Source organism: Grus americana, chromosome 26 (genome assembly GCF_028858705.1).
Source record: "Grus americana isolate bGruAme1 chromosome 26, bGruAme1.mat, whole genome shotgun sequence".
NCBI classification, from domain to species: domain Eukaryota; kingdom Metazoa; phylum Chordata; class Aves; order Gruiformes; family Gruidae; genus Grus; species Grus americana.
This window is the reverse complement of record NC_072877.1, coordinates 1,011,807-1,032,567: the sequence shown is the minus strand read 5'-3', so window position 1 is coordinate 1,032,567 and position 20,761 is coordinate 1,011,807.

Here is a 20,761-nt window from a genome sequence, read left to right as displayed (position 1 = left end):
TAAGGTTACACCTACAGGACGGTAATTACAAACAGTAGAATTTGGAAGTGGCACACAAGCATCTTTAAGAGACGTGTGGTATTTACCCACGTGGAGTTCAGTATTCATTCAGAAACATCACTTTTTTTTTTTTTTTTAAACACTCATCATTACAAGACGACATTTTTAGAGCAAGAACTAGTTTGCAACCATAGTGGGATCTGTACAAAAAGGTAGTAGTCATGTCAACAATCATTCTTTTTTTAATATTTTTCTGTAAACTCAGAAAGAAGAAAGGGAGGGGGGACAGGGAGGGGGAAATACCAAAAGCAGAAGTAAAATTCTGCAGATATTCATTTTAAGATCACTTTAAATAAATAAATAAAACATCCATTAGCTATGTCATGTCCTTAAAATAAACGTTACAGCAATGGTAATTGTGTAATTAAATTAGCAGGCTTTTCCATCTCCTTGATTCATTAATCTAAGAACCTGTTGCAGAAAATATGGAATTAATAAGTAACGGGCTTATAAAACAGATTTTTGTAATTTATTTGCCAGTTCATTAAATAGAAACAATAAAACAGAAATAAGAAAAGCAGCACAGGGAGCAGTGGGGTTTTTTTCTGTCTGTATAGGCAATTTTAACAGAAAGCGATGGATGACTTTTTGTTTGTTGGCTTCTTTGCTATTAATACTGAGAATATGTCTTAGAGAGAAAATTATTACATTTGCACTGTTGTGGGGGCCAGCTATGAATGTCACGTTAACTCGCTACCCACTCCCACAGCAGTTCCAACATAGAAGGGAAAAGCCATCTCTGCTAAAATAGTGTGTGCCAAGCGCTGCAGACTGATCTGTTTGTCCGTGAGAGTTTGGGGTTTCTCTCTAATGTCCCTGAACAACCCTTAGAGTTGGGGTTTTTTCACCCCTGCTACTTTCCCAGGTAGAAATAACACCCAAATCTACACCTCTCATTAGAACTGCCTAAGGTTTTGGTTTCGTGAAACAGATTCCTCAATACAGGTCTGATTTCAGGTTTATCATCTTACCCTGGTCCATGTCAATACAGTTTGTGGACCTCCTGGGTTCCCCCTATTCTCTGCACTGGGACCCACAGCTTCTATTGTAGCGTGGTGTGAAAGGACACTTCCTGCTTCAAAACACAAAAGACTAACACCGGGTCTCCAAGTCCACAGAATAGCTTGATAAAATACATGCTTACATGTTTACACACGGTAAACTGTGACAAAGAGAGTAACTAAGTTATAAAAACTTCCAACAGCAATGTGAGAACTACACCTTAGGTAAAAATCCCTCTGGACTTGCATGGTACCATCTCCTCCTCCTCACATAAACCTAACCTGGGAACAATGCTGGTGGCTGCTCCACAGCCAGAGCCCACTACAGTAAACACAGCATGTTTAGTCTTCAGACACTCAGATTTTAAATCTGAATTTCAATTTAGAAGACGGGAAAGCGTTGTCCAAATGCATCTCTGTCCCTTGCAACTTGTTTTCAGGAGGGAAGTCTTCTAGATACAGCTGTGCTGAAAGAAAGAGGCTTACTGTCCTGAAACACTCCTGTCTTCCACAGACTGGCTGAGTACAACCCACATCACGGGGTACGGGGGAAAGAAAAAAATCTGCCAGCAGATTTAGGAATTGAGAAGCTCTATCAGTGGAACAGTAACAAGTGTTCAGCGCTGAAGACAGACAGCAGTAGGCCGTAACATCTGCCACAAGCACAGCTGTTTGCACACTCACCTACACCCAGAGTGAGTGCAGAGTCAGGCCGTTGGACTCCTTGCCCTCAGAAAGCATTCCCACCGTTTTGCTGCCCTACTCACACTCAGTATTTCTCTGAGAAATATCCCCACTATTATTCTTCTAACCAGAATAATTCGTCAGCTTGGCCATCCAGATCCACAGTGCTAGCAGGTGATGACAGCCCAGGCTAATGAACCATTAATTCTAATCAAAGACACTCAATGTTTCCTTTCCATTAATTGTGTAAATAATAAAAAATAGCCCTTTGCCATATGCCGGGAATCTGCTTGTGTTATCAAGGCAACCTCCAAATGCTTTCTTCTGATAAAATGTGCATCATGATGGACTAAAAGGCATGCAGGCACCAGGGTACTCTCATCCTCTCAAAAATCAGAGGTCTGCTTTATGTGCACTGTGGGTCTGACAAAAGTAATTAGAGTGGCAGGGTGATTGCCCTTGTTAAATCAAATGGATGAGGAACACTACTGTTTAGGAGACAGGGGAAAAGCTTTGTTTCTATTTGCAGCCAGCCTTTCTTGATTTTGCTCATTTGGGCAATACTGTGGTTCAGAATGTGCTTTCCTTTCATCAAATTAGGAAGCAAGTAGCACATGTTTTTGTGATACTGCATGAGCCCTCCAGTGTCCAAGCTCTTGCAGTGTAAACAGCACAACAAACCTCCCATGCCTATTCAGCTCCTGAATATAAAATGGTACAGAAAAGCATCAAGGTTCTGGTAGCTAGAAACTATCTAGTCTGCAACATGGAGTAATCGGGGAGATAGGAATTCAAGAGTGTCTTAGCACTGATTTTTAGGCACTGTTCAGGGCTGGGTCAAAAATTGCCTTCTTTTCACATCAGGCTACTGATAAAACTTAGTCAAATCCTTACTCTACCAACTTCAAAAGCCATTTCAGGGCCTCAAGGATTCTTGAAAAAAGCTCCCCAAAGGCTTACAAGGGTTGCTAATGGAAGCAGGGTAACTCTTGGCAAGGGCCACGATCATTTGGGATTAACAAACATGCCATCAGTTCCATCACCACATTTTTCAGACTTGGGGCCCAGATCAGAAGTGTTGCAGATCTCAGAACCGCAACTCCCGAAGGACAGCTTCAGCTTTTGATTTCACTCAAGAAAAGGCACGTCCAGCACAATTCATCACTCAGCTTTTTTATGCATGATTCACTATGGGGAGGAAGGAATTTCTAATGAAGTCATCTTCTAGGATTGTGATGTGGCTGCTTACCAATCGCTAAAGTCTCTCTCCTGCCACCTCCCTGATGTGACCACACATCCTTTCAAAAGGAATCATCCAAGTGTCCCCTAAGCACAGCATTTCTCACTTCTCCCCCAGATACTCCGGCAAAAAGCCTGTCACCATTACTTCATTTTGAGACCATCCCAAATCAGTCCATGACTCTGCAAGCTATATTCCTCACAGGCAGAATTGTCTAGCTGATAATAATTTAAATACAAGTCAGAAGATCTGGCTTCTACTTCTGCCTCTATCCTAACCTCATCTGCCACAAGGCAGCAGGCGAGTACAACCTCTCTCCTCTCACCTTGTCCATTTGGGTTAAGCCGGATTCGCAAAGGGCAGCGTCTTTCAGCACGTGCACCGTATCTATCACCATGCAGGACTCCATATTCCAGCTGGGGCCCGTGGTAATGCATACCCAGGGTGGGATTCAGTTTGCTATGGCTCAGCTGACAGACTGTAGGACTTTTGGAAACAGTGCATCCTGAGGAACTGTGAGTCTTAGCCAGCAGAATTAAGATTCCAGTTTGAATTCCTCCATGCATATGGTCTTAACAGTTAACTTCGCTGACCCCAGTACAGTTGTCCAGACTCAAATTGGCATAAATGGAAATTACCCCCCTGCTTTTTACCCCTAGATACTTAAAAGGATTAAGAAAATTTATCCGAGGGACTAAACAGCATAATTCAAAGCATGTATATTATATAAACATCTGCCTATGAATGTATGCAAGTGAGAATATTCCACAATGAAAGCAAATTCAGAGCTGTCAGAACAATCCTATTTGATTGTCTTCGTGAACACTGGTAGTAATGATATACATGGGACATTTCACAGCCAGGATTTGGACCTGAAGGATCTTACAGTGTGTGAATCAGAATCAACTCCTCTGGAGTCACAGAAGTCACAAGAGGCAAGAAAAAACCCAAGCCCAAGAATAAACTTAATATCCAAGTTCACAATCACTTGAAACAGACAACTACAGTAATGAAAACAATTACGATCCTTTTCGTAAAACTGAAAAGGGTAAGGGTGGCTTTGTGAGGCCTGCCTCACCACATATTTTTATGAAATGACTCATCTAGTTATGTGTACAAACCAGTAAACATTTTTTCAATGCTTCCAGAAGCCAGTGTCAAAGCAAAGCCTTTGCCAAGTTAAACAGCTATTGAGTCAGACCTTAAGGTAGCCGTCACTGGTCTTCAAATGCAACGTCAGTGTGCCGGCTCTTCGCATAAGCATTAGAAAAGGCGGCAGTTCTATGAGTTTTGGCAAATTTATTCTTGTTAGAGAATTACCTCCCACCCTAGAAATAGAAATCGTCTGCAGGAAAAGAATGCTTTAACAGTGGAAAACCCATGAAAAGTAGTAGGCACTGTTCACACACGATGCCTTCTTGTTCTCATGTTTCTGTCCTATCAGCATCTGCGTCCTGGTCCTACGGCAACTGAACCAAAGCCCACTTTGTAAATCTAAGTTAAGCCTGTCTGATATGAGAGTTCACTACAATGAAGTTTAACTAATAGCAATATTCTCACTCTGAAGAGATTTACAGTAATATAGCTGTAAAACAACAGGGCTAGATTCTCCAGTATTACACCCAAGAAAAGTTGGTATCATTCCACAGAAGTAGAAACAAAATTGGTGTAAGGCCAATAGAAGGGTGTCAGGATTTTCCATTAACGAAAACATTGCTCTTTCCACATAACAGTTTTAAAAATAAACTGTTTATAGCTGCATATTAAAAAGACAAGGCAGATTTCAGCAGGAAAACCTTGTTCCCTGGATCCCTGCCACAGCACATACTGTATTAGGAAATAATTTGAAATATTAATACAGCAGTTTATCCTGGACATTTGTACAGACACTGAGCTCGAGCCATCTTCCTGGCTGTTTGTGCCAAGTTCAACTCTGCACTGGCTCCCTGGAGAGTCTTTGCTAAGCAGAACTGAGATGGAAAAAAAAAACCCAAAACACACAACACAAAACCCACAGAGAAAAATTGCTGCTTTGAAGGAAAGAGGGAGAGACAAAGGGTTGGAGAAAGCACAAAAAGATCCAAAGGGCCTTTTCTTTCTACGGCTGTCTTCAGAGCTGAAGAGGTCATGGCTTTTAACAATTCCTCTGGCTTTCTAAGCCAGCAAGGAGTTTCATCTGTGGCCATCTTCTTAGCCTTACCCATCCCTTCCACTGTTCACAGGGGAAAGAAGGTTCTCCTCAGCAATTCTGCACCCTAATCTTGTTCAGGAGAAGAAATGCTCTGTTCTTTATTTCTTTTTCTGGTCTGGCTTTCAAGTTAACCAACAAACTGAAAGCTGCAGTATGCAAGGGCTAAACAACCTTTCCATCTCTATATCTAGGCTAACTGGGTTAAAAGATGATCTCAGTCACAGACTATATATTTTCTGCCCAGGAAATCTAGCAAGCAGGTTCTGTAAATGCTGCTATTACCCTCTTCACTGCTGCAGGGCTTTGTCTCATTACACTAGATTGGTTTCCACCTGGGAAGAGGATGCTCAGGTGTCACTAGTGGGAATCTTTTCACCTTTTACTGGCTCCCTCTGCCAAATACATGCAAATACACATGCAGTTTCAACACACCACCTAGAAGCTAGTGGTGGTATTCAGCAACTTGTTAAATACATGAATCAACTTAAATTGGCTCATCCTGCCAATATTAAAAAAAACAAACCTCCATGAGGTTTTGCAGTGAATGTATGTACCAGTAACAAATAAAAATTTTTTTTTTTTTTTTTAAAAAAAGACCCTGTGAGATCATTGCGGTCCACTTTCCTCACTTACAATATCGAGATGCCCTCCCACCTGCTCACCCACCCTTCATTTGTAAAGCACCAGGAAAGTATCAGATGAATTCAAGCTACCCAGGAAGACAAAAATCCATGCAGAATAATTGCCTCTAAAAGCAAAAAAAAACCCCCAACGTATAGTAAAGGCATTAGATTAGAAATCCAAAGGTGTCTTAATTTCATAGAACCTCAACAAAATCCATCTGATCTTAGAGCAAGTCAACATCTGAGTTTATTTCCTCCTTTGCAAAAGTGGATAATCTCCTTCTTTCCTACCCCTGTCTAGCTAGGCTGTAAAGGTTCAGGGCATGGGAAACTGGTACATTTTGGTTTCAACCAAGTTTAACTTCATTCATGCTGACTGTTTCAGTGCTTTCCTGCACAGCATGAAAATTAAACAGAAATTCCCCCATTCTAACTGGTTAACAGAACCAAAAGAAGTGACAACGCATAAGCAGACTGCAAATTTTGACTAGCTACAGTTTCCTTGAGTTAGTACAGGTAATGCAGATACTGCAGCTGTGGGGGAGAGGAAAAGGCAGAGGGGAAGGTGAGGTGGTGGGGGCAGTCACTGAATGACACTGAAAAGACAAGAAAAAGATTAAGATAACTTTTTTGTCACTGCTGATTTAAAAAAGAGGTTATGAAGCATCAGTAATAAATGTTCTCATGTTTGACTGCAGTTTTCTTTAGGGAAACTTGAACATCCTTTGTAAACCAACAAGATTACATAAAAAATACCTGACTGTCCTCTATTTGTTCTCAAAATTGGAACCACTTACAGGACTAAAAAAAATACTTGATCATTCAGGTCCAAAAAAAGACACAGAAAGATGTTACATCTGAAACATGGGAATCCCTGTTTGCCTGGGCATTAGTGAATACAAATATTGAATAATATTACAAAACAATTTTGTTAAATCAGTCACTGTGAGCCAAATTCAGTCTCAGTACATTGCCAGTAATATCAATGGAATTACACAAACAGTTATTAAACTAAAACAAACAAAAAACCTACAACATCTAATCACTTTCACACAACCACTACAACAGCCTGCTTTTTCTTTTTTTCTTTTAAACAATTGCAACTGATTTTTTATCTTATAAACATTGTACTTTCAGTAGCCATTTTACCTTAGACTCTTATCACTTGTTGCCTGAAAAAATTCCCAGGTTTGTTAGAAAAGTTCCCTAGAGTAGCATGGTAGTCAATACCAATGCTCAGTTTGTCTTTACCTGTCAGATCTAGGAACTGAGTGGATTAGCTGACCCTAACTCTGTTTTACCAGGTATGATATGTTACTGTTCAGAGGCACAAGCAACAGAGACAAGGAAAAATAACACAGAGAGAATGGGTGACCTGCACTGTCAGCATAAAATACACAGTAACAACACAGCAGTTCATAATAGCAAGGAAAACATCAAAGAAACACAATACTTTGCTGAACAGGAGGTATTCAGTGTAATTATTAACGCAAAGAATGAATGTTGTTACTGTAATGTAACTCAAGACGCATCGGAACAGGGCCCCCTGAGGGAAACAACTTGATGTACATTTACAATCAAGCGTACTAGGGAAACAAAAGGACACTCTAGCTGAAGAGATACATTTACCTGCACAGTATTTAAAAACAGTGAAGATAAAGAGCGACTTCCAGATAAATCATCATCTTTCTAGGAATACAGTCTTTGCTCTCAATAACAGATCAAGCAGTCTCAATTTATGTTAAGGTTCCACCTATAAAGGGTACACAGACTAATAAATAATTAATAGATGTTAAGGACAAGAGTCCTAATTTAAAAGCACAACAACAAAAAGTATTTTAGGTGGTTACAGTCAACTTGCAGCTCCACAGTGTGTTCAAACATTTGCTCAAGTATTTATCAGTTATTGAATTTTTAAAATATTGTTAGTAGGGTCAAGTTAACAGATGGAGAAAATCCCAGATCTTGTTAGAGATCAGAACAGAACTGTGAAGCAGAAATCATGGGCCTCCAGCTAGGAAATAAAGCCTAACTCTTGCGACAGACTTCCTGCCACCGCTACAGACCTGCTTCAGCAATTTCCTCCTGCTGTGTCACACCAACAAAATTGCACATAGATCAGAAGTTTTAAAAAATAATTGAACAGTCTTGTGCATTCTGTTCAAGCCACAGTGATTGTATTCTGCCAGTGTCAATACATGCCAGCATATTATTATATACATGAAAAATTAAAAGTTATAAAAATCTTAGCAAAATGAATTTGACTTTGTGAAAACCAAGCTGGAAAGTCAGAGTGATTTGTTTTGACAAATCTTCCACCTAAAACTTTATCTAAACCTGCATCTTCCTGGGAAATGTTTCAATTCTGACAAAAACATGTTTTCCAAAGAAAAACTGTCCATGCTCAAAATGTTTGCACTGCCGCTGCAGCACATAAAATTGGACTGAGTCCTCAGCAAGCTCTTTAGGATGTTACTGTCACCGATGCAGCATGTCTGGCATGAACCTGGGGTCAAGCAATGACCTGAAGGTCTTCGTTCAACATATTGCTGGTGTTTCCCTACACGTTACTTTCCTTTAGTGCTCCAGCACCTCAGCCTCTCTGATCTCCAGCAGATGTTAATACTTCTGTCTCCTGAAAAGCAGTAACTCACAGCTACCTCAGCATAAGCAAATACATGTTTGTATCACTCTTTGGAGAGTTTTTGGCAGAAAACTGCCTGTTGGCCCACTTTGTAGAAAGCGCTTGGTCAGAAAACAGTGAATACAGTGCACGGATCCAAATTAGCACAGCTACATGACAGCTTGTATCAGTCTGTCTAAACAAAATGGTTTTCTTTACAATGAGTTAAGGGCTTTGTTAGTTTTTTAATGCTATTAATAAAGTTCATTAGTTATAAAGATTCATTTAAGAGGTCAAGGGGAACGGCCATAAGTGCTCTCTAGGCTGAAGGAAGCCTGTAGGCACCATGAGTGTTGAAACGTATTAAACAGCGCGAGCCCAAGAGCCCTCTGGAGTTTTCTTTGAGTGTATTACTTTTAAATTAGAGATGGGAAATTTTCCCTGTTGAAGCTGGACAGAAAACAGCTGTGCTCATTAAAAGAGGAGGAACTGCTAAGTAGTTATATAATCAACACTATGTAATTAACAGAGAATTATAATAGTAGATCTAACACTGAGCTGAAGCTGTGTGCAGTGCAGAATGCTAACAGCTTTGCAGTCGGCTGCCCTTTATGTTGCTCCCCTTGTTCAATCGTGTTGCCCAGGCTGCAGATCCAAATGCTGCCGAGTTCCTCAGGCTCACATAGCAACTGAGACAACCACACCAGCTTCGTAAGAAGAGTTGCTCAGAGGAGTCAGCCAATCTAGCATTTTCTTACTGCCAACAGGAAAGTGTCTATCTTGTTTTGTAACAAGAGTATCAGGTAGTCAAGAAAAATCTTCCAGAGAGCAGGAGAAACACATCCTGAAATTCTTGGAGCTTTCCTCCTGAAAGTTTCCACATGCTCTTGGCCACTGTAAAAGCATGCTGAGCAACAGGAGAGGAGTACTGAAGCAGTCTTGTATTTAGAGCTGTGGAGACTCCATCCACATGAAAAAGCCCATATGCGCCACCTGAAGACTAGATATGAAGATGTCCCTAGCTCATACCATTTATTTGCAGGTCCCTCTCTGTTCAGAATCACATAGGCTGCTTATTGATGAGGTGACTGAGCGAATGAAGTCTTGCTAGCATGGCAAATCAACAAACCTGAGAAAGACAGAGTATCTGCCATAGCTAGAGCCATTCTGAATGTCAGAAGAGATTTCAATGTAAGGACAGACATCTGAGTGAACGTCACAAGCAAACAGCACTAGCATGCAACGTGAGAGATGAGGATTCAACTTCTTGTGCCATCAGGGAGCTTCAACAAACCTCTTTCAAAGATACTCCTACTGCATAAATTCCACTGATTTTAATGAGAATTACATACAGAAAGACTTCAGAAAAATCCTTGCCTTGGTCTCTCTATACCTGTTTCTACTTTACAGATAGGAAATCAATCATTCTTTCCTAAAACATACAGGTGTCATCTCTGATAAAGGAGTGTGATACACTCCAGTACCATGGTAGCAATGAGAGTCAACCCCAAATGCAAAAACACAGGGACCAATATCCCTGTGTCATTTTGTTTTAAGGCTGCTGCATTGTGTTAGCTGGAGGGCACCTCATGCAAATTCATTCCTTGGTGCCAACAGTTTACAGCAGGCAGGCTTAGCTATGCCATAATTGTTCAGTGGAAACCTTCAGAATTCAGAGAGAAAAGTTGTTAATAACTCTGAACTATATGCAATGCTCTGCTGCACTTCTCCTGCCATCGTCCACTTCCAACTGGCCTACAAGACAGGATCTTCCTAGTTGGGCAAGTGCACAATACAATGCCAGGTATCCAAAATGCTGTAAGGATCCACAGCCACTACAAGGCTGCAGATTTGCCCTGCTAGGGCTGAGATCCTTCTCAGAAAGGGCTACTGAGGAAAGGAGAAATCCATTACAGTACTTCTCTTCCCCCAACTGCAACATATGTTCAAGCTTTCTGGGATTCAGCTCTACCACTGTATCCTTCATCCCAGCTTGTCTGCTGCCAAGAAGAGCAGGAGACAATACTGATTATAATTGATAGAAACAAAAGGTACAGCTGGGAGTCCTCCACAAAGTGCTCACAGTGGAAGTGATCATTAGCAATGAACAATACTACTGAACCACCATCAACTGCTTTTAAACTGCCTACTGGTGAATATAGACAAAACAGCTCGCTCTCTCCTCCATTATCCACAAGCAGACCGAGAAGCACATTCCTTACCCCATGCCTGGATTTGGCACTCCATGGGATATAAAACTGCCAAATTCCAAACTGTTCTGGTCATGTTTAAATACAAATGCACCAGAGGCATCCTCCCTGTGTTTCCTGAAACAGGACTGAGTTCGCTTCAATTTGCCTCTGTACAAAAGAGGTGGTGGCACACGCATCTTCCAGATTTAGCCTTTTGCTTTTTCAAAACTGAGAAGCCTGTTGGGCCAAAAGCTGCCTAATCTGTCTTCCTCCTCCCTTCCCCCAGAGAAATGGGATATTGAGATTTCCAAGTACATTCATCAACCAGCAAGTAGGTAGTAAATTTTAAAATATAACCTAGGAGTCCTGATTTTCTGGTCTTTTCCTTTAACCACTAGATGACACTACTTCCTTATATACCAGCCCACTTTTCCAAGGCTTCTGAGCACTTCCACCTCTTGTTGGCTCCAGCTGGAGTTCTGGATGCTCAGGGGTTCTGGGTAACAAATCCTAACTTCAGCACAGAAATAAAATGATGAAGAAACTACAGGATAAACAGCCCAGCTACACTGCAAAGATTTTCTTTCATACTTTTTCCTTTACTTTGTGCTTGACCCTTCTCTTCCCAGTCCAATCAGGCTGTTCCATTTAGATGTTTTCTGCATTTTCAGTTTTCTCGCAGTCTACTGAAAACTCCATAATTACCAAGGCATACCAAAGTAGATAAATAAATAAGGGCTAATGTAAACTAGTTAACGAGCCTCCCAAATGGCTCTTTAAAAACTCCTGGATGCAAGGTTATTCTTATGAGTCAAGACACATCTGTTCAGGAGGGATTCATTTACAACAGAAAGTTAAAAGTACTTATTTTGCAACAGGATCTGCCAGAGCACATACTGAATCACAGCAAGTCTCAGGAATCTTAATCTGGATTCAGTGAATGGGATGCCAAACCTATGACTTAGAATTACTGCTACTTCCTGTTTGCCCATTTTTAGTGATTATTCAATAGCACAAGTCAATGTTGCGGTATTGCAAATGCCACATGATGCATTAAAAAGTACTTTATCAACTGCTTTTGTATGGGTTTAATGATGAGGATTGTGCAGATTATTTTAGCTTCTCACATTAAAACAGAATTGCGTATTTTATTTTACACTTCAAAATCTCCTTTATTTTTCCTTTTCCTCAAGGGTTGTTGTTTTTAATTGCTTCTGGAATGGCACACTGTCATTTAACCCTCTTGCTCAGACTCATTTTCCACCTTCTCTATTTTCACACACAATTGAACTGACTTACAGCAAAACAGAATTTATTAAGCTGAAGACAATGTGGGTAATCAACATAATGCACTGTCTGCTAATCCCTGGTTACTCCATTCGTTTTTTACTGTTTATTCGACTTTTGGTCTACATTGTTTAGAGCAAAGAATATGGATTTTCTTCAATGAGAAGAGCTATTCAATTGGAAAATGTGTGCAACACTTTGTATGTTGTATGCATAACATACCAGCACAGCACTTGATAAAAGGACTATCAATCAAATCAGTGCAAGGAACTTTAATTCTCAAGGCTCTGAATATTCCTCTTTTAACAGTCTGTACAAAAGAAGCAGCAGCATGAGGCGCTGCAGAAATGTACCTAGCAAAAGCATGGTCAGAAGGTTGTGATTATTCATTTCAAGAAGCACACACAAGTCCCAGCTGAGATGTGGCTACCTTTACGTACGGATTTGTATATGCACATCAGTAGAGTTCGCCTGTGCTGCAAAGGGTTTGCAAATCAAGATCTCAACCCCACAAGGACCCAAAAATGGGATTTACCATGCAGACATTGATTCACACCATCCACCCTTCCCACAACTTTGTTATCCCAAACACACCAGTAACATTATATTCTGGGATGCATGGGACCACTATTTTGTAAGGAACATTACATGAAAGATGATGGGTACTCACAACTACTCAACACAGTACTATTATTTTACTATTTTAAATTTATGCTGCATTAACAATCAGTTTTCCTGTCTCTTTGAAGTAGACATTACAGCAAGTAAAAACAACAACCCAAACAGTAGCAAGCAGGCCCATTTTCCAGGGGAGAGCATGGCAGGGGGAGGAGAACAAACGAACAAAAAACACATAATAATGTAAGAAAGGGTAAGTGTTTAGTGTCCCAGATGGTTTGCTTCACATACAAGCAAAAATCACTGTCAGAATAGCAAAATCTATCCTACAATGCAGTATTAGCTTTGAAAAGCACAAGTATGGCAAACCATGAAACACCAAACAAAATCCAACACATGTTCAATTTCCCCATGTCAAGGTATCTACTCTCATTTGAACAGGCAAACATCTAACCTGAATTACTGCTGATCTAGAGATGCCCAGGTATCAAATTAAAAACAACAGATTCAGTCAACTGAATAATTGACAGAAAATTAAAACCAGCTCTTTTACACACATCTGATTGCAGTATCTGACAGTGCATTCTGTAATGCAGGGTGGTCGGAGGAAGGAACATACTATTATTTATATAAGATTAACAACAAGCTAAACTGAAACATTTTACCAAACATATCCTAATAGAGACATTTAGCCTTTCTTATTTCTTATTTAAAATAAATAATAGTTCTATTTGTATTTAATTTCACTTTGTTTCATCTCTAACTGACACATCAGTATGCTTCAGCTTGCTCCCTGATCCAGAGTATTCATCATCTGAGGGAATCCAAAAGTACTGTAAGTAGTGTGAGAAAATCACTCCACAAATTATATGCTAACGCAGAACACGCATCCACTCTCTGCTCACACTAATGAGGTAAGGCAGAGTGTTTCCATCCTAGCGTCCTCATTTTAGACAGGGAAATTCAAAGGGCATTATCAGAGTTAACAATGAAAGTTCAATGCAAGTTCATTACCTAATATTACCTTCTATATCCCAACAAGCCACTATTTCCTCCTATCTCAGCTATGTATGTATCGCATGGAAGTAACGATTTTCCCAATTCATAAGGTTCTTCAGCATTTGCAGTGCACTTTGCTAGTGCAATGACGAGAGAAACAGAAATGCTTATAGAAATCAGTCTGCTGAATTTACATAGTTACGCTGTCTTCTAAACTCATTGTGCGAGTTATTTCTATGAGTCTTTCAACTGCTCAATGAAATACCAAAGATAGTAAAAACATTACCAAAATCTTGATAAAAGAGGAAAATCGCATTGGAAAATTTGGTTTATCACTGCTGATAAAACAATATTAAAAATTAATCCTTTTGTATTTGCACAATTTGTAATAAGTTTCCCAGACTCTTGTGGTCTAGAAGCAATGCCATAGTTTCCTCTTCCTGTCCATCTCTGCTGCAATAGCAGTGCCCTTGGGACTCCCATGGAAAGTTTTATGAGTTTGGAGATGACAGGTGTCCTTTGTAAGCTCTGTTAGACAAGCAAGCTACTAAGAGATTTAAAAAAAAAAAAAAACAGGAAAATTATACACTGGATGCAGAATCTCCAGCAAAGCCAGGAGGGTTTGAGCATTCAGTACACATTTTAAGTTTCTGGAATTAGACACGTGTGGCTGTTGCTGGCCTTCAAAAAGCATAAGTTGCTTTCAGAAGCTGAATAAAACGCAACAAGTTCTCTCAACGTTTTTCCATAATCTTCATGACACATAAAAGGTTTGAAAAGGAACATAACAGAGGACATGTTTTGCAAATTAAATATTAGCTACGTATTTGTGAAGAAGAAAAACATCTTACAGAATTCTCTTCAGGTTCAGTTCTCTATCAGCTAAATTGGATCTTGTCTGCAGGAGAGATAAAAATCAACAGTTCCCTATCTTTAATCTATGATTTAATAAACCTATTTTTCTCAAAGGGATAAGCAAGCCTGACCACATTCAGGTGTGGAGTTTGGTTTTTTTGGTTGTTTTTTTTGTGGGGTTTTTTTTTTTTTTTTGTGGGAAGTTCTTTAAGTTCATAGCACCTTCCACTCTACCTTGAGCCAAAACACTGTTTAATGACCTTGCCATCTATATAGAGACATAACTGACCAACAGTATGCAGACTGTACATAAACATTTTTCTGTGTTCTGACTTTTCTAGCAAAGGCATTAATGCAATATTTTGTTTCATTTACCAATAACATAATACAGCTTAGTTTCCTGCAAAATAATAAAATTTTTGCAGTTTAATCCAGTGAAAAAATATGGAGGTCACCCTATAAGGGAGGCTTTATCCTGGCTTGGGTCTGCATACCATCATCTTAAGTCTGAATAAAGTGATTAGATGCATTCGGCTGGCTCTGTACATGGTTGGTATTCACCTATTAAGTTCCAAGAGGGTATTTGGGGCACTTTGACCAATGTTCCCCTCTTCCACATATCTTATTTGAGTTCCCAAAGTTTGCCTTTACGTTTTCTGTTCGACGCAGAAGTTCATAAAAATGGGTGGAATTCTCATTTCAAGTATTATCACATAACGGTCATTTGTGACATCTGTAACACAGGTACATGCATTCAACAAATGTTCCTCACCATGTAATTATCGTTTTTCTCAGGACGGGAAGAAATAAGAATATATTGTCTTTCCTATTATTCTGGTGATAAGAAGATACAGAAGACATTATGTGAGGTTTTAGGCAAACATGGGCACACAAGTCAAAATGCACACATTGGAATTTACGCATATTTTCCCTTTGAAAAGGCTTCTTTATTAAGTTAATTCAGGCCAACTTTATTTTTCTCAGGGTAGGTAATGCTATAAAACAGTCATAATTCACTGCTTGGGCATTATAAAGATTTAGGCAGAAGCTAACTGGTACGAACATCGAGGTCTTGGCCTGGGTGTGGTTATGCTATGAGTCAAACCACAAACTAGTAGTTTATTCCTACACAGAGTTATCCAGGAAGTCCCCTCTCATTCCTCATCTCCTGCAGAAAACACTTTGAAATTCTGATGGCTCTCATCTGTTAGATATTTTCATCATTTTCTACCCTTGCTGCACCATTCCTATCCAAAATCTCCTCAGCCATTTAAAACTGCATACGTTAAAGTCTTCATTTCTTCCCCAAACAATTGCATCATACTCATACAGACTCAGTGCTACTACAGGAACTTGAGAGATGAAAAGCCCGAGAGCGCCAAGTATCCTCAATGCCTTTCAGGATAAGGATCTCAAGTGCTTCTGAAGTTACCCTCATGCCTAAGGAGCTAGTCTTTCCTCCATTTTGCCTCTCCATTTCTAGCAATTTATTAACTGCCTTTGGAATCCTGATAAACAACAGTTTTAACCAGTACATGCTCACCATATGAAATCTTTATTTGATTAAATCCCACTTTGAGATCCTTGAAGCCATCTTCACCCATTCAGCAAGTTTATTTTCTGTATTTCAGTCTCTCCTAGAGACCGAAATTATTAGTGTAAGGTACTGAGCAAAGATTCTGAAAGTGTATAATCTGAAAACAGAGGACAAGGGCCAGAAAAAATAAATACCACAGGATCCCCTGTAAGAATTAAGTGATTTACTAGAAACATTGGGAGACACCGTGGCAGAAGCAAAAGCCCCCCCTGAATCCAGACCTCACTGACATTTCAGTGCCCTAAGAGTCCCATCTTCCACCTCTCATAAAATCTATCCAGACAGCTGAGGCAAGCTGCTAATGCACAGATCCAAGTTGAGAGAGTTTGCATTTTGTTTCTGATACACCTTCCAGCTTTCCCCTCCAGAATGCAATCCAGGCTCCAACAGGACAAATTTCCATTAAAAAAAAAAAACCCACCCCAAACCAACACACACCCCAAAAAAAACCCCCACAAAAAACCACCCCCCCAACACACCTCACCTTTCTAGGTAGCCATCTGTGCTCTCCAACTTACAGAATAATCCACCTAGCTCCTATTGGTATTTATGAGTTTGCTTGCTTAACCCTCCTTTCTCTCTGCTAACCATAGTTATCTCTATTTTTGTATTACCCACACCTGTCCAATTTGCTAGGTTTGATGCTCACACCACAGGACATTGGGAATTCCCATCCGATTGGGAAACTCGGCATTTCCACCACTCAGAACACAATGTCCTGGGGAGTCCACCCAAAGCCCTGTGAACGCTGCAGCTTTCTTCTCAACATCTTTGAGTCTTAGACCAATGTTGCAGATCAGCCTCACAGGTTGCCAATATTCTCTCATGCAGCATTTGCATACAAACTTAGCAAGCTTTTGTTACCCTTTTCAGAGGAACATGCATTTCCAGCTACCTTTCAGTTTGGCCTATTGGTCTGTTCTTCCCAACCTTATCTTGTAACGTAAGCACTTCTCTAAATGCTTAATAAATCTGTTTTTCCAATAATGGAAAACTAGGTTGATTCTTCTATAGCTCCCGTGGTATGGATTTCTTGGAAAAACTCTGTCATTTTTGACAAATACAATCTCTCTGCTTTGCTGTGTAATCCTCCTATAGGCCTAGCAATCAAAAAACTAATAGGCCCTTCACAGATTATATCTGAAGTGGAATTACTTCTCTATAGCCTATGAACATTTTTCATATTAAAGCAGTCATGTCCGTTTTTAAAAAAAAATGCTTGTCATTTTTGCGACTTTTAAGTGTCTGTAACTCAGAGTACAACTGTGTTTACCCACACACACATCCCTTAACATGCAGAGTGAGCAACAGGGCATTATTAATAAAGTTCTGTTTCACTGAAAAAATAAACTCCAGGTTCAGGCCTGAAGCTAAGGACCTAGCAGACTGATAGGTATTTTTCTAGTACTTCTCTTACTGTAAAATTATAATTTATGAGTTTATGGCTATCCATATGGATTACAACAAAAACTTAAGTGCCCTCGAGATAAGAACAGGATGAATGGATAGGTAGGTATGAGGAACTGGATGGCTTAGTAGCATAATAAAAGGATACAAACAACCCCTCCAAACCTTGATTTTTCTCCCTATAGTCACAGATCTATAGTTGCAAAAATTTCTGTTTTACCATATAAAAGGCACTGTGCCACACACAATTTGCCCTTTTACAATTTCAATCTATTAGCCAAAAGCTGAAGTATTTTGTTTCTATGCCTAAATTTAACAAAAACGTCTATTATTAAAGAAAAAGTCATATCACCATGCTACGTATTTCAAGTCATTACATTGCTTTTAACATCTGGGAAGGGCAAGTTACCTCTCTAGTGTTATCTCAAGGCAAGTTTTAAATTGATATCACATAAGGAGCTCTCTGTTGGTCAATTCTAAACTAAAATGAAATCCTCCCATAAGGACTCTTCTTGCAATGAAAGACTGTGACTATAATTTTAAGAAATACCTGTATGGGAAGACAGCATGGCTTCAAAATTTTACTCAAGCAGTGAAGAATTTTGGTCCCCTTTGGGACTGACTCTGGAAAGATCTTAAAGATTTCACTAAATACCCTTCAATGAAATGGGTTCATTTCTTCCTTAGTTCAAGCTCGGAGTCGTTGCAACTGTTACGCAACTTTTAATTCCTTTTCGGACAGATTTAGGGAATGGCTTCACCTCAGGTCACCCAGTATTTCTGTGGAAGAGCTGGAAACCAAATCCAAATCTCAGGCTACAGTTCACAGCACTAGCTATGAGGCCGTACAATCTCATATTTAAGACTTGGCTACTACCAATATTTAATGTAAAGCATACTAAATTTGTCCATCTCTAAATGCAATTAATAATTTGCTTTGCTACTGCATCTTTGGTGGACTGTCTTGCAACTCTTAAAAAACCACTTTACCATTTAGACCAATTTCTTTTCAAAGCAAAAAGTTTTAGCTGATTTTTAGCAGCACACATGAGTACACAGACTACCACATGAATAATCAGTTATACTTCCATTCCTTGGAACCCAAGAGGATGCACATTCAAAACAGCTCCAACGGACCCTAACAAAATTTGAATTATTTGTCGGGGCTTTTTTAATTGTACTTACTGTGTAAATCAATACCATTCCATTTCTTAAAAATGCTGGCTCTGTCATTTTGATATTAGAAATGGACTAACTGAATTATTGATCCAAGTTACATACGCATACATGGATTTAACATTTACTTGGACTATCAAGATTTTAAGGTTCAAAAAACCAATTCATTTTGTCTTCTATTTTTTCAAACTAAAATTCGACACCTGCAAAAATCCACTAATTTATGAGATATATTTAATATATATTTCAACATTCTAACATTACACAGAGGGGATCTTTTATTATTGCCAAGGTCATAAAAGATGAGCAGATTCAATATTTTATATTGCCATCTATTACTTAACATGAAGAGGATTCCAAATCACAATGGTGAAAAAGCATGATATTTCTTTTACCTGAGAAGTCTTACACCTGACTTCAAGTGTTATCGATATGCCACAGTGCTGCACGGCCATAAATGATGTTGTTCAAGCACCAGGTGTCGAATGTTCACATTACCATGACACTTTGCTGGAGCTAATAGACAGCGCAGCCTCAAGGGGGTCCATCAGCAAAGCTAAAATGTCTATATCCTCATGCTGCAAGAAAGTCTCTCTAACACAGCTTCCATCATAGTCACAGTTTAAGCAAAATACACAAAATCATGAGGAATTAAACCTTTGTCCTTTACATTTCTCACCAGCATCCAACGCCCCGTCCATATTTTTTATTTGTAATACAAACCCCTGGCAGGGAATTAACCAGAGGCTTACAAACTACTTAAATCTACTTCAAGGGCTCAAATTAGAACATGGAAAGACATTCACAGACCACTGCGCTACCACTACAAATTCCTACTTATCAGGAGATCCTTCACAATGCTGTACGCGTAAACCCACACCTCCTAGTTGGTGGGAAACAGCTTATCTTTCAGTGTACTTAAGCTCTACCCAGTGATCTCCCACAAGGTGAAAATGTCCATGCAGGAAGTTATAAAATAAACAACTGTCAATTTGTCACATCTGGTAGATCATGTTTATGTCAAAATTCAGGAGGGGCATAAAATTTCAGCCTGAACATTACAGTGTCACCTCAACAGCACAGACTTATACACTGAGGCGCTAGTAAAACGAGGCAGAAATTTATAAGCCGTTAGAGAACTTTGTTACTTACTGAAGAGGAAAAGATTAATATGTAAGTAGTATTTTTAATCATCTTGAAGTCCAGCAATCCTGAACTGAAGGCAAGTACAGGGAAGACTGAGTTTAAGGAGAAGCAAAAATGCCTGGGCCTAAAAATTTCCAAAAGAAATGTTTTTCCAAAAGCTCTAGATGACACTCATAGGATCAGAGAGTCATTTTCTGGCTCTACCATTAACCCAGTGAGTGGCCAGGGCCAATTGATTTCGTCCGAAACAGAGATAGGCCAGAAAAACCCCAGTACCTTAAACAGCCAAGACATACAAAGGATACTATTAACTACACAAACAAGGCACAGAGATTTAGGAAGTCTTTCAGAGAACAGTGTTTTCTTATGTGTCTAAAATATCTGTAGGACAATGATGTACTTCTCTAGGTGGTAAATGTCAGGTGTTTAAATAATACAAAGTAAGAAATAAATTAACAATAAAGCAATTAACAGGCAGCGATAGAAACAAGCCCAAAGTATACAGTTTAGTGGCTGAAAAGCTGAACAATTTTTTTTCCAGCTGGGCTGTTTACTGCAATTACTTCAACATACAACATCATCTTTCTAATAATTAACAACACTGTATGATGATTTCTGAGCTCTTATTCTAATCAAATTCTGATTAACTGAAGACTTTACTGATGTGCATGGTTTTCCCCGTTTTTTTTTTTAAATCTAAACACTCAGGCAAGCAGCTAAACAGAAAGAAGTCAACAACTTGTAGCAGTACATCTTTGCAGATGTCTGCAATAATTTATGGTCTCAATCTTACTTCGCTAGGTGTCAAACAGCTCCTACTCCCACCTGAAAATAATTATCATTCCTTACCATTAATGTGGTTAAGCTGATTAGCATATACAGCACCCTTTCTGGCTGATGATTCACAAAGAAGCACAGATGTTGCCTTTAGGAGGGAATACATTTCACATGCCTCTTCAGTTCAAGAGAAGGGATTTCCTGTGGCTAAAAAAGGCAGTTGTAAATGGCTACTGCCAGAACAAAGAGACAAGGGGAAAACTTATGAACTCCCAGAGCTTAAAA